We start from the raw sequence: 17,016 nt of genomic DNA, 5'->3' as shown, positions 1-17,016 counted from the left end.
GTTCGCACTTTTGTAACTTGAAATGATACCGCTGAACGTCCCTTTCGAGATTCTTTGAAGCAGGGTTTGTGTTAAAAGTATTATCCTTTTCTACGTTTCTAAGGAAAGTTCATCAGCTCGTCAAACAATCGATTCGATTCAACGCCCAAACTATCTCTTGCTCGTCCTAAACAATCTCCCTACTTCCCCAATTGTCTCTTTACATCCCAAACTACCTCTTTACAAACTCTTTACTTTCTCGCAGAGCATTGTGCTCGACGGCCATCACTGTTCCATCATTTGACCAGAAAACCAGAAGAGTTCGACAAACCTGATGCACAAACCAATCTCTCCAAGTCACATATATCTTTGATCTCGCGGAAGATGACACTTCAAAATCGGAGAAAAGAAATCTGTCATTGTGTGGGTGTTTGTACTGTTTGTTGTCTGTCCTGTTGTCCTAGTATATCTTTTCCTATCTTATCTAGTACTTTCCTTATCCTATAGGAAGGAAAGTAATGTAATCGGGTCAAATTTTCCATGGTCAGTTTTTAATGCCAAAACACGTTTTGAGGTCCCTAGCCTAGAGCCTAAATCCAAAGTTTCAGACATTGGTCCGTGTGTCTGTCTGTCTGTAAACAAAATATCTCGAGAACGGTAAGAGACTTGATGTTAAGTCACGTATCTCTTGGTAAGTATACGTCAACACCCAAACATGGAGGAATTCGGTAAGTTCCACCAAAAACCACAAAGATACAAGATACAACACACATGACTTGACTGGGAAACAAATGGCGAATATTGTGGGTGGTTAATAAATGGTTAATATTGTAGGTGGTTAACTTGTTATGCTTGAAAAGAAAAGAGAAATTTCTACTAGAGTGTGAAATTTGGGAGGTATTTTGAGAGTGTGAAATTCCTCAAAAGAAGACCTTTGGAATTTTCGTTCCTGATACCTTTGCTAGTGTTGAAGTTGTGTTATCTCTCTTATCTCTTTTGCAAGCTTCCTATTATGATATTTTGTGACGTTCTTTAAAGGATTTTAGAAATGGGTTTTGTCAATTCAATTTTTTCGGGAGTGTTGTAGTTATGTTTAATGTGGGCTGTAGAGAATGACATCTAATGGGTTGCGACTTTCTTTATATTCTCTGAGGTTTTGCTGTAGGTCTGTAAGTTTTATGTTTATTTCAATCTCCAAGACCCTTTTCTCGGCAGTTGTGCAGGCCAAGTGTCTATCATGGGGTTTGACCATTTGACTACACATACCTGTCCTGGATTCTACATCCAGTCTCACTTTTACTTTGCTCATCCTATATTTGTTGTAAACAATATCCGGGCCTTCTCCATGTCCAAAAGGTGTTCCACCATCATCTCTCTTCTCCAGCATGACTGGAAAAAAATCCCTCTTCCGCGGGATTTTTTCTCTCCCCTCTCTCAAATTCTCACTTTTTCCCTCCCGTTTCCCGTCACTATCAATCCAACCGTGTTGTTTCTCTGTTATCATACGCTGTGTGTTCTCGTTCTCGTTTGAAAGTCTGTGTCTGCTCCCGCATGTGAGTCATACCCGGCATTAGTAACTTTGAGTTGTACTGCTGCAGGTATTGCCTTCAAGTTCGCGTTGAAATCGTTATCAGCACTTTTGTCAGTTTTGATTAAATAGTCAGTTTTGATAAATTTTTTGCTAGACGTTTTTTCATCAGATTTGTTACATTTCGCTAGGAGTTGATTTTTTGTTGCTTTTGACAATTTTTATTATTTTTTCAGCAGAATTTTTATATTTTTATTATTGCTTAATTTGGGTTCCAATTTTTGTTCCGTGATTTTCTTGTTCTTTTCCATTTTGCCATTTATTTTTTGTTTATTTTGTCTTTTTTCGGTACTTTTTGGCCCTATTTGGATCCCCCAAAAAACAGCAATTTTTGTGATTGATATTGGTGTGTGCCTTTTTTTTTAGGGTTCTGAAAGTGTATTTTACTCTTTTAGTTGGTTTCTTTTGAATAAATTAGTGTTTAGGGTTTGTGGACTTTTCGTTCATAGGCGTCATTTCTTTAAGATTCTTTAAAGTCATCTTTGAGGGTATCGGTTTTGACCGCTGAAATCCATCTCTGAAGAAATTCTCAATCGGATTTTTAAGAAGTTTTTCGGGATTTACACCTGCTTTTTCAACCTACCTTAACGATACCTTTCAGAACCTTAAAGATATCTACATCAATTTCGACTTTTTTCCTCACTCAATAATTTTCATCTTCAGTTTTCAGTGTTTTAGTTTACATCTAATGTAACTTAATCACTCTAAAAAAAAACACCCAAAAGAAAAACCGTGTTTTATCTTATTGTTTTTAAACTGTGTGCCACCTGATAAGTGATCACCGACGACATTTACCGGTAATTATTTGGACTTCACTCTCTTGAAAAGGTTGGTAAGACTTTGATAATATCCTTTTGCCTTTTTTACTCTTGTTTTAAGCTATTGTTCTTTCATTCTTCGTGTTTTTCACGAATAAGACAATGGAAGAAAAAAAAATTGCGAAAAATGTATTTCCTTTCATATCCGATAAATTCCGATAAGATATGGGTGTGGATGAGAGAGAGATAGAGAGAGAGAGCCTGGGTGGCAGGAAAAGAGAGAAAGAAACAAATGAGTTTAAATCTGTGAATTGGTATGAGTGTGTAATGTGTATGAGAGAGGGTGGGAGGAAGATAGAAGGAGAGGAAGAGAGAGAGAGGGAGGGAGGGAGAGAGAGAGAGAGAGAGAGAGAGAGAGCTGAGTGAAGATATAATAGGATTACAAAGGGGGTTAGGTAGAACGAAAAACTCATTTATCCGCTTGTAATAAATCGTCATCAGTTTTTGTCCAAGACAAAATTACAACCCTCCCTCTCTTCCTCTTTCTCTCTCTCTCTCCCCCTCTCTCTCTCCCCCTCCCTCCCTCCCTCCCTCTCCTGTTCATGGAATATTTTACTGTTTTACATCAAATCCAATCATGTAACTCTGTGGTAAAGCAGAGCTTTTTCACAACTTTAGTGGGTATTACAGCATTACTACTTTTCTTTACTGTTTTCATATACCTACTCGTATCATCATTTTACTCTGGTAATGCCGCCACTGGTCGCTACTCGATTAAAGTAGCTACTCACTTTTCCTCACGAGGCTGAGTGCACCCCGAACTCCAAAGCACAGAGCCCAAAAAAACCTCGGCCCCGCCGGGACTCGAACCCGGGACTTACTATTTTACATTCTCATGGTCTAATATTTTCATAAACGTCTCAAGAAATTAACAGTCTCAGGCCATCCATTCGTAAAATATTTTCACCAGAAAGCTTTCTTATACACCAAGTAGTCTGTTATCTTACCACAAGTTAGCTTTTATCCTAGTTTGAAGGTATACATGTAGTACAGGGTGACAAAAAAATACTGTACGCAGCATTTTTTCAGCTTTCATCATGTAGGTACCTACAATCGATAACGTTAAAAATTCAACTGTACTTGTTCAGAAGTTACGTCAATGGAATGTTGCTAAAAAAAAGGAGCTGTCACAAATGAGCAGTGACCAGTGTTATTATAGGGTTAGGTTAAACGCAAAAAAGAGCTTTCACAATATGAGCTGTGACCAGTGTTATTATAGGGTTAAGTTAAATGCAAAAAGGAGCTTTGACAATTTGAGCAGTGACCAATGTTATTATAGGGTTAGGTTAAACGCAAATAAGAGTTTTCACTATTCGAGCAGTGACCAGTGTTAGTATAGGGTTAGGTTATACACAAAAGGATTCTTAGCTACAACTGCTACATCTTACTACAAGTTAGCTATTCTTAGCTACAACTGCTACATCTTACTACAAGTTAGCTATTCTTAGTTACAACTGCTACATCTTACTACAAGTTAGCTATTCTTAGGGCCGAATGCACAGTCGTTCCTAAATGATTTAAGTTCCGTTTTTCCTTAAGATTTCCTATTTCCTTAAGTTATCCATTTTTCTATGTTGTTTATTTCCTTCTGCTTTAATACTAATGGCGTCTGTTCGTCATAGGCCACTTTCGATTTTTCACCTAATATCAAACTGTTCAAAAAAAGTTTTTTTCTAGATACAATATATATAGGGTTTCCAGACGTCCGGGTTTTCCCGGACATGTCCGGGTTTTTACATGTTTGTCCGGCGTCCGGGGGGATTTTTGAAAATTTGGGAAATGTCCGGGTTTTTGATGATAAGACTCCAATAATATTAAAAAGCGTTTTTAATTCTTTTGAGAAAAGATTTGAAAAAAAAAAAGATCGATAGGTTTATACATAGGTTATACCTACAATTTCATAATAGGTTGACAATTCGTCATGTGTATTTTACATGACTAATGATTGTCTTTACATTATGGACATTCGTATTCATGAAACATCAACAAAACCAGTAAAAATGTTTGCTTTCATCGGAATGTTAAGAAGAACGAACGATTAAGTAAGGCAAATGCAGTGTTCTCTGCACCCTGGGCACTGGTGCAAACTATACAACATTTTGAAATTTGGGAAATGTCCGGGTTTTCGATGGAATGTCCGGGTTTTTGGAATTAAATGTCCTACTTTTTAAAAATTTGATCTGGAGACCCTAAATATATACCATAATGCAAAAAAAAAGGACAGTTTTCAGTTTTCATTGAACACTGTTATAGCCATTTTAAACTTTTAAAGTCAATCTGTTCGGAATTTTCTGCACGTCAGTGTATTGAAATTAAAATGTAAAAGAAAGTCGGAAATACACATCGCGCTTGCGTAACCAGGAGGAGTTTAGGATCCACTATGCATATGAATTTTAGGAAAGCACTAAAAGGAATTCCTAATCATTAGGGTACGACTGTGCATTCGGCCCTTAGTTACAACCAGGATTACTTGCATTATCTTTGATGCTCTGATTATTTCCGGACTGGTAGGTCACCTCTGCTCAGTACTTAACTGTAGCTTTCAGTAAGAATGTAGAGTACACCTATACAGCTATACACACCATTAAGGTTTGTCCAAACATAGTCGACCGGCCGTCAATCAATGAGGTGAATCTACAATGTTATCGTGGCAGTGTGTACGGTTTAGTCGACGGCCGGTCGACTATATGTGGACAAACCTTGAGAAGCCATAAGCATGCAAAATCTCTACAGACTCTACCTACACCCTGAAAATGTCTGGAAATGGCTAGTTTTCTTTTCCTCTTTTTACCGATTACGAAAAATCAGTGTCCAGCCATACTTGTCCTTCTTCTTCTCTTCTTCCTCTTCCTTCTCCTCCTCCTCCTCCTCCTCCTCCTCATTTTACAATATTCTATCGAAATCCACCCCATTCTATTCTATTTTTCCCCTCTCAACTCAATTCCATTATCAAAGACAACAATTAAATTCTCTTTACATTTGTCTCGATTTTTACCCATCTCTCCCTTCCCTCCCCTTCTTTCACCTCTCCTCCTCCCCTTCTTCTTTTGCACCCCCTTTTCATGTGTCTAACAATCCTCGAAATTTCTATTTATTCTTAAAATCTCTTATTCCTTAACTCTATTTATGTAATCTTGAAATCTCCATTTATTCAACGATCCATTTCCGTCCCAGAAGTCTTTATTGACAAAGAAGGCGGAGGTGGTGCTTTCCAAATGTCAAAGTACAAAGACATGTCAAACCTATCACAACACAAATGTCATCGGCTGGTGAAATCCATTTTGAGCGCTCTTTAATCACAATTCGGGTCTTCCACCCCTCTTTGCTCTTTCCCCTTCCTCCTTTCTCCTCTTCCCCCCTCTTCTTTTTGCTCTTTTATTGCTTTCATTGTCCTTTTAAAATGTCGACAATGTCGACGCTCACAACAAAAGACGAGTCAATGGTCTGAAAGAGAATGAAGGAGGAGAAGGAGGAGGAAGATAAAGAAGGATAGGGGAATAGAGGAAGGAGAAGAAGAATGGATAGAAAAAAACGAAGAAGAAAGAAGAGAATTTTACCCGATTACATTACTTTCCTTCCTATAGGATACGGAAGGTAAAATCGCCAAATTAAAATTTCGAATAAAGTTCACGGTTGAAGAAGATCTATCTGCAAAATGATCTTATTGAGCTAAATTGACCAGTACTTCTCAAACTAAGCGAGGACACCTTAGGTTTGCCGCGATATTTGATGAGACGAAGAAAGACCTCAGGGACTTCAATCACGGGTATCTTTAATCAAGGGGTTAGATTTTGGTTTATTTACTCTGCCCGGATGGGGGTGTGTTCTCTTATCTGTCATCATCCCATTAACATACTGAGATACTCAGGGAGGATGAGATGCTGTAGACCAGTGCTTTTCAAACTGTGTGACGTTGTAGGCCTAGAGATTGCCTTAGGTTTTCCCCAATATTTGACGAACAAAGACCTCAAGGCAAATTAAGAAGGCCTACGGCGCTATAAAAAGAAATATATAGACAGCATTATTATTAAGCAGAAAACAACCATTCACAAGGGGAATTACATTATGGGTGGTTCTTTTTTTACCTAATACTGTGCAGGGAGCTTAGAAATCAGGAGACAAGAGGAGAGTTTGGGTGGGAGAGGAGAGCGATAAAGCGATTGAGGGGAAGGGTGGAGTAAAAAGGGGAGGGAGGACGCGCCCTTATTTGAGTATTTGAGAACAATGAAGCGTTGAGATAACATCTTCAGAGCATATTATATTGTTGAATTTTCCCCTCCCCTGTATCATAAGGAAATATTATAACGAGTTACTTTCTGGTGTTCTATGGTCTATGGTTGACCCAAATGTCTCAGAACCTAAATGGGAAGTATCATCTTCTGGATATACACATGAACACATGTATATAGATGGCTCTGTAACTTTGTATTGTCTCTTATTTTCCATCTGACAGGGAACTACGCGAGAGGTATGCTAAGACACAGAACATAAGAGTCTAATGTAGAAGGTAGTTGTTGCATTGCTTCGAAATACAACATTTGCTAAAAGCAAAACCGCTACAACGATACAAAAAATAAAAGTACATATTCACAAATTAGCCATAATTTAATCATTTTCATCAAATTCATCACAAAATAACCACAATTCCTTATAAAGTTCATTCATTCATTCATTCATTCATTATCATGAATCAAATTTAAAGTCAATATTTAAGGGTATTTGAGTGAAATTTCGAGTGTATGGCCGCCATACACGCCTTATATGGACGCTACGCCACTGTTGCTCGTATCATCAATATGTTGCTTGTTTCGGTAATGGAATCAATCAATACTTCTCCCAATGTATCCCATATTACGCTCATCAATATTCATCGAAATTTGAAATCTTTTCAATCTCGTTATCCGAAAATAAGGCTAGAGCTAGAAATAAGAAGGGTCCTTTCTATTCAATACCTCTTTCCTCTTTGACTTCTTCAGTTGGAAATGTTCTCTGGCGAAGGTGATTTCTTCTGTGGTAGGACTCTTTTCACCAGAGGTATATTGTCTTTCTGAAGATATAGGGGCCACTTACGCTCAGACCGTCTCCGCGGTCTCTCAGACAGTCTGACGGACCTAGGTCTGAACCTTTTTCCGTAACACACGTTCCAACTATCTGATAGACTGCCACGGTCTGTTATACGGTCTGAGCGTGAGTGACTGGCCTAACAGACTTCGGTCCGAAGCTTTTTGCGCCACACACGTTCTGACAGTTTGAGTGTAAGTGACCGATATTAGAAGCTGAATATCTTCTGTACCAGAAGCTTAAAGGAGCATTATGCAGTCTTGTCCACCTGCTCAAATGCATCAGGACATGATGTACACAAAAGGGCTGCCTGGAAGAGACTGACAAGAAACGCCGACTGTCGCCGACCTAAAAGAGGAAGAGGCTAGGGAGAAGAAGAAGAAGTGTACCAGCTCAAATTGGTCTTGAAGAGTGAAAGGCCACTTCTAGTCATACATAGATGGATGACTTCCTTCCGTGGTGACATCATACAATCATTAGACGGCTACTATAACAATACGTAACTATAACTACCTATGTATACATATTACATAAAATCAATATACTCGTAGATATTAGATATGTAGATAACTATTAGGTGTAGACACCCAGGTTCTAGAGTTCTAAACTCACCTAAATTGATCGGACGAATCGGACCTGCGATTGACTAACTGTACAATATCCCCCTCCCTCCCTCCCTCCTCCTCCTTTGTTGCATTGATTCAGGGGTTTCAGCGTGTGAGTTTATTAAAATAAATTTCTCTGTCTCCTTCTCCCTTTCTTTCCCTCCTCTTCTTGTCGTTCTCCTCCTCCCTCTTTCCCTACCTTCCTCCCCAGTTTCCTACTCTTCGTCTTTTTCAGGGGTTTCAGCGAAACATTTAATCCCTCTCTCTCCCTCCCCTTCGTCTTTCCATGTATCCCCTCCTCTTCTTGTTGTTCTCCTTCTTCCCTCCTCTGGTTTCTTAAAGCATTGATTTCGAGGTTTCAACGACAAAGTTAATCCAATATACCTAATCCCTGTCTCTCTCCCTCTACCGTCTACCCCCCGTTTTCCCTTACCTTGCTGTTTCCCTCCCGTTTGTCTCTCTTGTTTCAGGCAGAATTAATCTGTGTTTCCCCCCCCCACCCCCAAGTAATATGGGACCCAAACAATAATTGCCAGCAGTTGAGTTTTATGATCCCGAAAGTGGTTTTTCCGACTACTGGAAAATGGTACGACTTTTCCGAAATTTTCTTTCGCCAAACGATGTAAACCGCCCTTTTGCATATTGCCTTATGGTCAGTCAGCTAATTTTTCGCACTCCTAATGGCCAATCAGTTGAATTTTGTGTAATCAGTTTTTTAGGTATACCCTCACCATATTGTTTGGGCTTGAGCTTTTATAACCCCTGGGGCCATTTTCTCCCCTTTTTATCTCCACCTCCCCTGCCATTCTTTCTCCCTCTTCCCCTCTCTATGGAGTCCCTTCTAATCCAATACCAGTTCAACCGAGAGCTTCCTCCTCCTCCCTCTCTGACGCCCAAAATCCCTCTCCCTCCGCTTCTTTCTCCCCAATCCCTTCTCCCTCCCTCTTCATTGTTCTTCCAGCCAATTTCATCCCCGCTGAGCAGAGTGATTCAATTTGACTTCTCTATTGATAACCATCACTCACAGAGGAAAATTGACAAAACTACAAGCAATTGACAGGGGATGAGAACAAGGAATTACAAAATGTGTCTGAAAATTTGCCAAAAGAAGGAATTTTCCTTCGAAAGTTTACGAATTTTCCTTTGGAAAATGACGAGAAGACGGACTAAATAATTGTTTGAAAATAGATGAGAAGTATTAATCTATGAAATAGTCTGAACCATTTCCTATTTTGTTTTGTGTTAATATTGACGTCGGCGTCGATTTGAACTCTTGACGTTCACGCACCTCCCGATACCATTGATGAGTTTTAGCACTCAAGTGGTTTTTCGGGAGTTGAGGTTCATATTCCATAGGAACCCCAACCCTATCCTTGCAAAATGCAAGGTGAGGTAAACTGGAGAAAACTAATTAATTTGAGGTCAACGAACTTGAGGTGTTGATAAAAGGAGAACAAACTTAACTTGGTGTTGAATTGTTGATAGAAGGAGATAAATCACCTCGACATTGTCTGACTTGCCACTTCATCTTCATCAGGTTTCAATACATCCCCGCTGAGCAGAGTGATTCAATTTGACTTCTCTATTGATAACCATCACTCACAGAGGAAAATTGACAAAACTACAAGCAATTGGCAGGGGATGAGAACAAGGAATTACAAAATATGTCTGAAAATTTGCCAAAAGAAGGAATTTTCCTTCGAAAGTTTACGAATTTTCCTATGGAAAATGACGAGAAGACGGACTAAGTAATTGTTTGAAAATAGATGAGAAGTATTAATCTATGAAATAGTCTGAACCATTTCCTATTTTGTTTTGTGTTACTATTGACGTCGGACGTCGGCGTCGATTTGAACTCTTGACGTTCACGCACCTCCCGATACCATTGATGAGTTTTAGCAGTCAAGTGGTTTTTCGGACCCCAACCCTATCCTTGCAAAATGCAAGGTGAGGTAAATCGGAGAAAACTAATTAATTTGAGGTCAACGAACTTGAGGTGTTGATAAAAGGAGAACGAACTTAACTTGGTGTTGAATTGTTGATAAAAGGAGATAAATCACCTCGACATTTTCCGACGTTTCAAATTGCCACTTCATCTTCATCAGGTTTCAATATGCATGAAATCCATGAATTCGGCCATGCCTTTTCCACAAGTTTGGCCATGCCTCGGGATAAACTAGCGGGATTCCGGAGCGAAGCGACGGAATTCAGCTAGTAGTCTTATAAAAGCTAACAGTACCTACTGTTCTACTCCTCAATGTCCACCCGAATCACCTGAACAAAAGAATCTTCATTCTTCTTCAATTCCCAACAATCGATTTGCCACGAGCCACATAAAACAAGACTTTGGAGAAGATGACCATAAAGTCCGCCTTCGAGACAGCGAGGCATCCAAAGTCTCCGAACTCCATGAATCCGTTTTTCCATCCAATATTCTGAGAGGAAATCCATCATGAAGTTAGCCACGCACCCCTATTTTCCAAATCACCAACCCCGTCGCTCCAAATTCAAATACGTCTGAAGTTATCAATCCTCGAAATTTCTATTTATTCTTAAAATCTCTTATTCCTTAACTCTATTTTTGTAATCTTGAAATCTCCATTTATTCAACGTCTCCGAACTTTCAGGCCCTGACGAAAGTAATTACAGCAGAGGAAACAATAGAAATAAACATGGTCATTATAAAGAACATAAAAAAACATGAATTAAGAACGTGAAAACAATTTGAATTAGAAGATAGCCCCATTACCAAACACGAAGAATTCACGAAAGTTGCGCGTGATGCTCAAGCAATTCTTAGACCATTTTCGTGCCTCGAACTTCACGATTCTTGGGGACTAGTTGTGCGTAGTGACTTAGTGTACTTTGCAACTAGTGGATTTGGTGGTCAGTGGTGCAATGTTTCTTATAGTTCACTAAATGCGGAATGGTTGTGATGGTACAGCAAAGTGACATATTCACAAATTATGGAAAGGGACTTGAAAGTCTTGATGCATTATCTTCTAGAATTGGAATAATATGGTCTAAGACGTCTAAGTAAAGAAAAAAAAAAAATAATAATAATAATAGTGCTTATTTATACTGCTCGCATAGGACTGAAAAGTCCCTTCCTTTACTCCAGCAGTAGGGTACTACTATTATTGTGGTCAAATTCTCAAATTATATTGAGGATAAAATTCCATACCTCAGCTGGGATTGAATCCACGCCCTCCTGTTTACCAGGCGAGCGCCTTGACCACTACACCACCGAGGTAGGAAAAAGTAAAGACCGGTAGTAAGGATAATAGGTAGGTACCTACTACCTCTTCTGGGCTTGTTTACAAATCGCAGGATTAAAGATGTCATTCAAAATGTAGCTGGAGGCTGTTTAACCGACAACAGCATCAATCATCCATTTTCCATGTACAAAATACAAGACCTCATCAGAGGCACTTCAAATCGGAAAGCATATAACATATAACATCGCAACAAACCGCTGTTGACGCACTTAACAAAAAATCCCCCCCGTACTTGATACATGTTCTTTCAGTACTTGAAAATCTTGTTTACAGGACAAGTGGTGGGTGTGGTGTGTGTGTGGTGGATGTGGTGTGTGGTGGTGGATGTGTGATGGGTGTGGTGTGATGGGATGTGTGTGATGGGTGTGGTGTGATGGGTGTGGTGTGTGTGGGGGGGAGTGTATTTGTGTGTGTGTGGTGGTCCCGTACAAAGGACGGGTCAACCACTAGTTATTACTATTTATTTATATTTTATCAGATGGCGGGCGGTATAAATTGGCTTATCAGACATAGCAGTGTGACGGTATTTGTTTCTTATCACACTTGACATTGTTTTTAACACTTTGAAGTTGTTGACACATTAATAACAAAAAACTTGATTTAAAAAAATAGTAGTCATAATATTGAAATAACAACCAATGAAGAAAACAACAACAACCGCCAGTGTGATGTTAAACAAATCAGGTTTTGTGGTCCAGATTTGGCTACCAAGTTATGTTAAGTGGCCAATAAGTAGAGCTATTTGCTGATATTGTTGAGAGCAAACAATACAGTTATCATCACATGAGCTATTTGCTGATTGCTCCAATGTGGACTTGCGTTTGGACGACGTCAACATGTGCCGAATCTTGCCCCTGAGACTTACCTCAGAAATCTCAGAATGATTGAGTGGCGTTCCTATTTTCAATGCTACAATCTTAATGCTGAACAATTTAAATAATGTTGAAAAAATTTGGGCTGAAATGGGCTGTTCCGAAATATTTTGTTCCGTAAAACTTCAATCTGGCGACCCAAACTTTGGGCAGCTCATCAATAAATTAATATTGATTGTTTCTCTTTCTCTACGTTGGAGATTGCAGAATGATTGAGTGGCGTTCCTATTTTCAATGCTACAATCTTAGTGCTGAACAATTTAAACAATGTTGAAAAAATTTGGGCTGAAATGGGCTGTTCCGAAATATTTTGTTCCGTAAAACTTCAATCTGGCAACCCAAACTTTGGGCAGCTCATCAATAAATTGATATTGATTGTTTCTCTTTCTCTACGTTGGAGATTGGCGGAACCCGGAAAAGAAAGAATCCGACATTATTTTCTTGACCAAAAACGGTTCTCGAAACTGGTTATTGTGTTAATTCGCTACTCGTACGTGCCCTGACTTCTAAAACCTAACTCCAGAGAAGGAAATCTGGCATAGTTGCCTACTCCAGGAGCTGGACTGCTTTAATGGTATTGTGTTAATTCGCTACTCGTACGTGCCCTGACTTCTAAAACCTAACTCCAGAGAAGGAAATCTGGCATAGTTGCCTACTCCAGGAACTGAACTGCTTTCACGACGCTACAAATGGCCATCTTTAGCCCAGAAGTTGTTGTTGTTAGCGTTGGCGACTACATCTCCGTCTCCAGGCCCAGGAGCTGCGCCATCTCTACAGGATTGGTCCATAAGGCTGTTGGGTCCAGGATGGTTGGAAGGTCTGGACAGTTGAACAGGTGGTGGACGTCGTGAGGTGATCCACTGCACCTGGGACATCGATCAGGCACAGATGGATCTATTCTGGCCATGTAGTGCTGCAGTAGTTTGCACCAGCCGGATCTGAGTTGTGCAAGGGTGGCTCGGGTCGATCTTGGGAGCGACACCTCAGCCCAGAAGTAATACCTATCAGATACCCACAGCTTAAGTTACTTTCCGTGTCCAGTTTGTATGCCAAATTTTGTCCATTCGCTGCGCCACCTCTACAGGATTGGTCCATAAGGCTGTTGGGTCCAGGATGGTTGGAAGGTCTGGACAGTTGAACAGGTGGTGGACATCGTGAGGTGATCCACTGCACCTGGGACATCGATCAGGCACAGATGGATCTATTCTGGCCATGTAGTGCTGCAGTAGTTTGCACCAGTCGGATCTGAGTTGTGCAAGGGTGGCTCGGGTCGATCTTGGGAGCGACACCTCAGCCCAGAAGTAATACCTATTAGATACCCACAGCTTAAGTTACTTTCCGTGTCCAGTTTGTATGCCAAATCTTGTCCATTCAGAAAGGAGCAGTCTGGATGGCCGTGTCATTAGCATACAAAAGGTCTAACTCCGTACAGGGTTTCTCAACTTAACGTCACTGTATAACTACTCAAGGTCTCTAGTACGTTATCTGTGCTATCGCCGCTCGCTGGCTGCATCAGACCGTCTGCTGAATTCATCTTAGAGTGTCAGACCGAAAGTCAAATAAAATAAATAAAAAAATCAGCATGACCAATTGACCATTTAGTTTAAGATATGTGTTTGTATGTGTGTATGTCAAATATGTGTAACAGGCCAAAGATATCCACAATATGCGTCATCAGGAGCCTAAAAATAACCAGGTACTCACTGATATAAAATCTCAGCAGGGAGCTTAGAAATCATACCCAGATACCTACTGGTACCGATCACACTCATTAGCCTAATACTCCACATTCTCTCACGGATTTCCGGGCACAAGACTTACGCGTATGCTCGTAATCCGCAGTTGAATAGCTAGAATCCTAGATGAAACAAATAAATGTACTTAAGGATAAATTGCTACATAACTACATATTGAATTAGATATGTATTATGCACGCGATGAAACAATACATAAACCAGATACATGCTGACTTTACACACACTAAAACAATATACAAACCATCTAGGTACATGCTTAATAACAATAATAACATAACAGAAGTACTGTGCGTATAGTAAGTTCAGACCATACGTACATTAATGATAATGGCTTATAACGATACAGAAAATATGCGTAGCTAGTAGGCTCATATCGCGATCAAACCCCGATGAAATGAATTGTGTGTTGGGAATGTTAAGATCGGGTGATAAGGGCAGGGCTGACCGCCAGGATTTTGACGGTCCACTGGGCTTTGTGCTGGTTCCGGGATAAACACAAACTGTCCAAATTGTAAGTATCCAAAGGTCGAACTTTCTGTCGATTCCCACTACGGAATCATTCCGGTAAGCCTTTGGAAAACGGTCAACTTGTGCCATGATGATAGGAAAAGTGTTACTGCAAGAGTTGGGGGCACGGTTGGTCCAGTGGTAACGCGCTTGGTTGCCATGCAGAAGGTCCCGGGTTCGTATCCCACCATCGACAAAAATTTGTACTCGTTTTTCGATTGCAAATATTTCAACGGGTTACTTTCTGGTCTTCTCGTGTTGACCCCAGCACCTAAATGGGAAGTATTGTGTCTCTTCTCGCTCATCTGATGAGAGGCATACTACGGGATGGGCATGCTACGATACAGACCACATGCGTCTAATGTAGTAGTTGTTTTATTGCTACGAAATAAAAACGGCGGTGGAACACTCATCTTAAAAAAAAAGACAGTCCACCGATGAAAATTTGATGACTTGTGTCCCAAGATGCACCAGACGGGGTTTGTGGTTGAATTGAAATTTTCAATGAGGTATTTTCCTTGGTTTACCGCAGCAATTTTGTGAATTTGTCTTAGGTTTGGTCAAGTTCCCAAACAAATATAAGGAAGAAGAAACAATTACCGTGGAACGAAGGGGAATTATTATTAATTAGATTCATATTAGCTTTTAGGTTAGGAAACAATTACCTTTTAGGTTAGGTCATTATGCATATCAACATAATTATGCATACTTATTTTGAAAACATGGTGCTCTGTACCGGCCGGCCATATTACGAGCACCTATATTGATAAATTTTAGTTTTTAGTCCCGTTAGATTTCAAGGACCTTGGCTCTCTATTTGGAGGGTACAAGTAGAATATTCGGGAAGTTGCATATTCATATTGGCATAAACCTTACGTATTTATTGGCATACACAATAAAATATTGGCATACTTGATTATTATTATTATTTATTTATTTATTTATTTTAATGCCATGTGCCTCTGACATAGTCTATTTAAGTTATCATGAACATGTTCTAAAGGCAGAGCCTTTTCCCAAGGGTGCTCTGTACCGGCCGGCCATATTACGAGCACCTATATTGATAAATTTTAGTTTTTAGTCCCGTTAGATTTCAAGGACCTTGGCTCCCTATTTGGAGAGTACAAGTATGTAGAATATTCGGGAAGTTGCATATTCATACTGGCATAAACCCCACATATTCATTGGCATACACAATAAAATATTGGCATACTTGATTTTTTTTTTTTTTTAATGCCATGTGCCTGTAGTTGTATTTATTGCATAGATAGCACACACACTTTGTGTGTGGCGTGCCTTTAGCTACCTGACATAGTCTATTTAAGTTATCATGAACATGTTCTAAAGGCAGAGCCTTTTCCCTTGATTTTTTTTTTTTAATGCCATGTGCCTGTAGTTGTATTTATTGCATAGATAGCACACACACTTTGTGTGTGGCGTGCCTTTAGCTGCCTGACAAACCTGACATAGTCTATTTAAGTTATCATGAACATGTTCTAAAGGCAGAGCCTTTTCACAAAAATTTGTGTCTCAAAATTTACCCCCACTCACCCGATTTTCAGCGTTTTTGTGCTTATATCTTGGTTCGACTGTATTTGAGTCTAGATTGGACTGTACATTGTTGATGATTGAATTAGGTTAGGTTGTTAGGTACGGTACATGGTAGTATTCCTGTGGTATTGGTAGATTGGTACACTTGTTACTTGCTATTGGAATTGCTGAAATCTTCAACTAACGGAATCTTCCAATCTGCTTTGCTTCTTCATCAGCTGAAATCGAATCAGTTTTCCTTGTTGTTTTGAGGTTATAGTAACTGGTCTGCCACCTATTTTTAGAATTTGTACTCACTTACTGCCATGGCCACTTATACCCAAGTCGGTATTTGGCCTCGTCCCACTCACCCGATTTTCAGCGTTTTTGTGCTTATATCTTGGTTCGACTGTATTTGAGTCTAGATTGGACTGTACATTGTTGATGATTAAATTAGGTTAGGTTGTTAGGTACGGTACATGGTATAGTATTTCTGTGGTATTGGTAGATTGGTACACTTGTTCTTGCTATTGGAATTGCTGAAATCTTCAACTAACGGAATCTTCCAATCTGCTTTGCTTCTTCATCAGCTGAAATCGAATCAGTTTTCCTTGTTGTTTTGAGGTTATAGTAACTGGTCTGCCACCTATTTTTAGAATTTGTACTTACTTACTGCCATGGCCACTTATACTCAAGTCGGTATTTGGCCTCGTCGCACCCCTGCCTCCATTTGATACGGTCGGTCGCGTCTGTTGTTGTCAGGTTGATCTTCTCCATGTCTTCCTTTCCTACTGATAGATTGAAGATTCTGTAACTTTGTGAAGGTCCATCTTGACTAGGTAGGTTGAAATGACAAACGTATACTTCTTCACTATTTTTAAAAAATAATCTGGGTTTTTATTTCATTTTCATTTTACGGACTAGTTTCGCCGGTGAAGACTAAGGAAGGGTTGTAGGAATACACATAAACATAAAATAATACTATAAAAAACTATAAACGGTTACATTGTACAAAACATAA

General features: G+C 39.6%; 1 long non-coding RNA gene across 1 annotated transcript in view; it reads left to right on the top strand.

The window, feature by feature from the left end:
* The first annotated feature begins 1,464 nt into the window (after positions 1-1,464).
* The window catches only part of LOC103516055, an 18,675-nt gene continuing 3,123 nt past the window's right edge, over positions 1,465-17,016 (top strand). The window contains exons 1-2 of the long non-coding RNA XR_541743.3: positions 1,465-1,577; positions 2,231-2,395. This is a non-coding gene — a long non-coding RNA (uncharacterized LOC103516055). The remainder of the gene's footprint in view (positions 1,578-2,230; positions 2,396-17,016) is intronic.

The sequence above is a fragment of the Diaphorina citri genome, unplaced genomic scaffold (assembly GCF_000475195.1).
Source record: "Diaphorina citri unplaced genomic scaffold, Diaci psyllid genome assembly version 1.1 scaffold1474, whole genome shotgun sequence".
NCBI lineage: Eukaryota > Metazoa > Arthropoda > Insecta > Hemiptera > Psyllidae > Diaphorina > Diaphorina citri.
The sequence above is the reverse complement of the archived record's forward strand: the minus strand, read 5'-3'. Positions and strand labels throughout refer to the sequence as shown.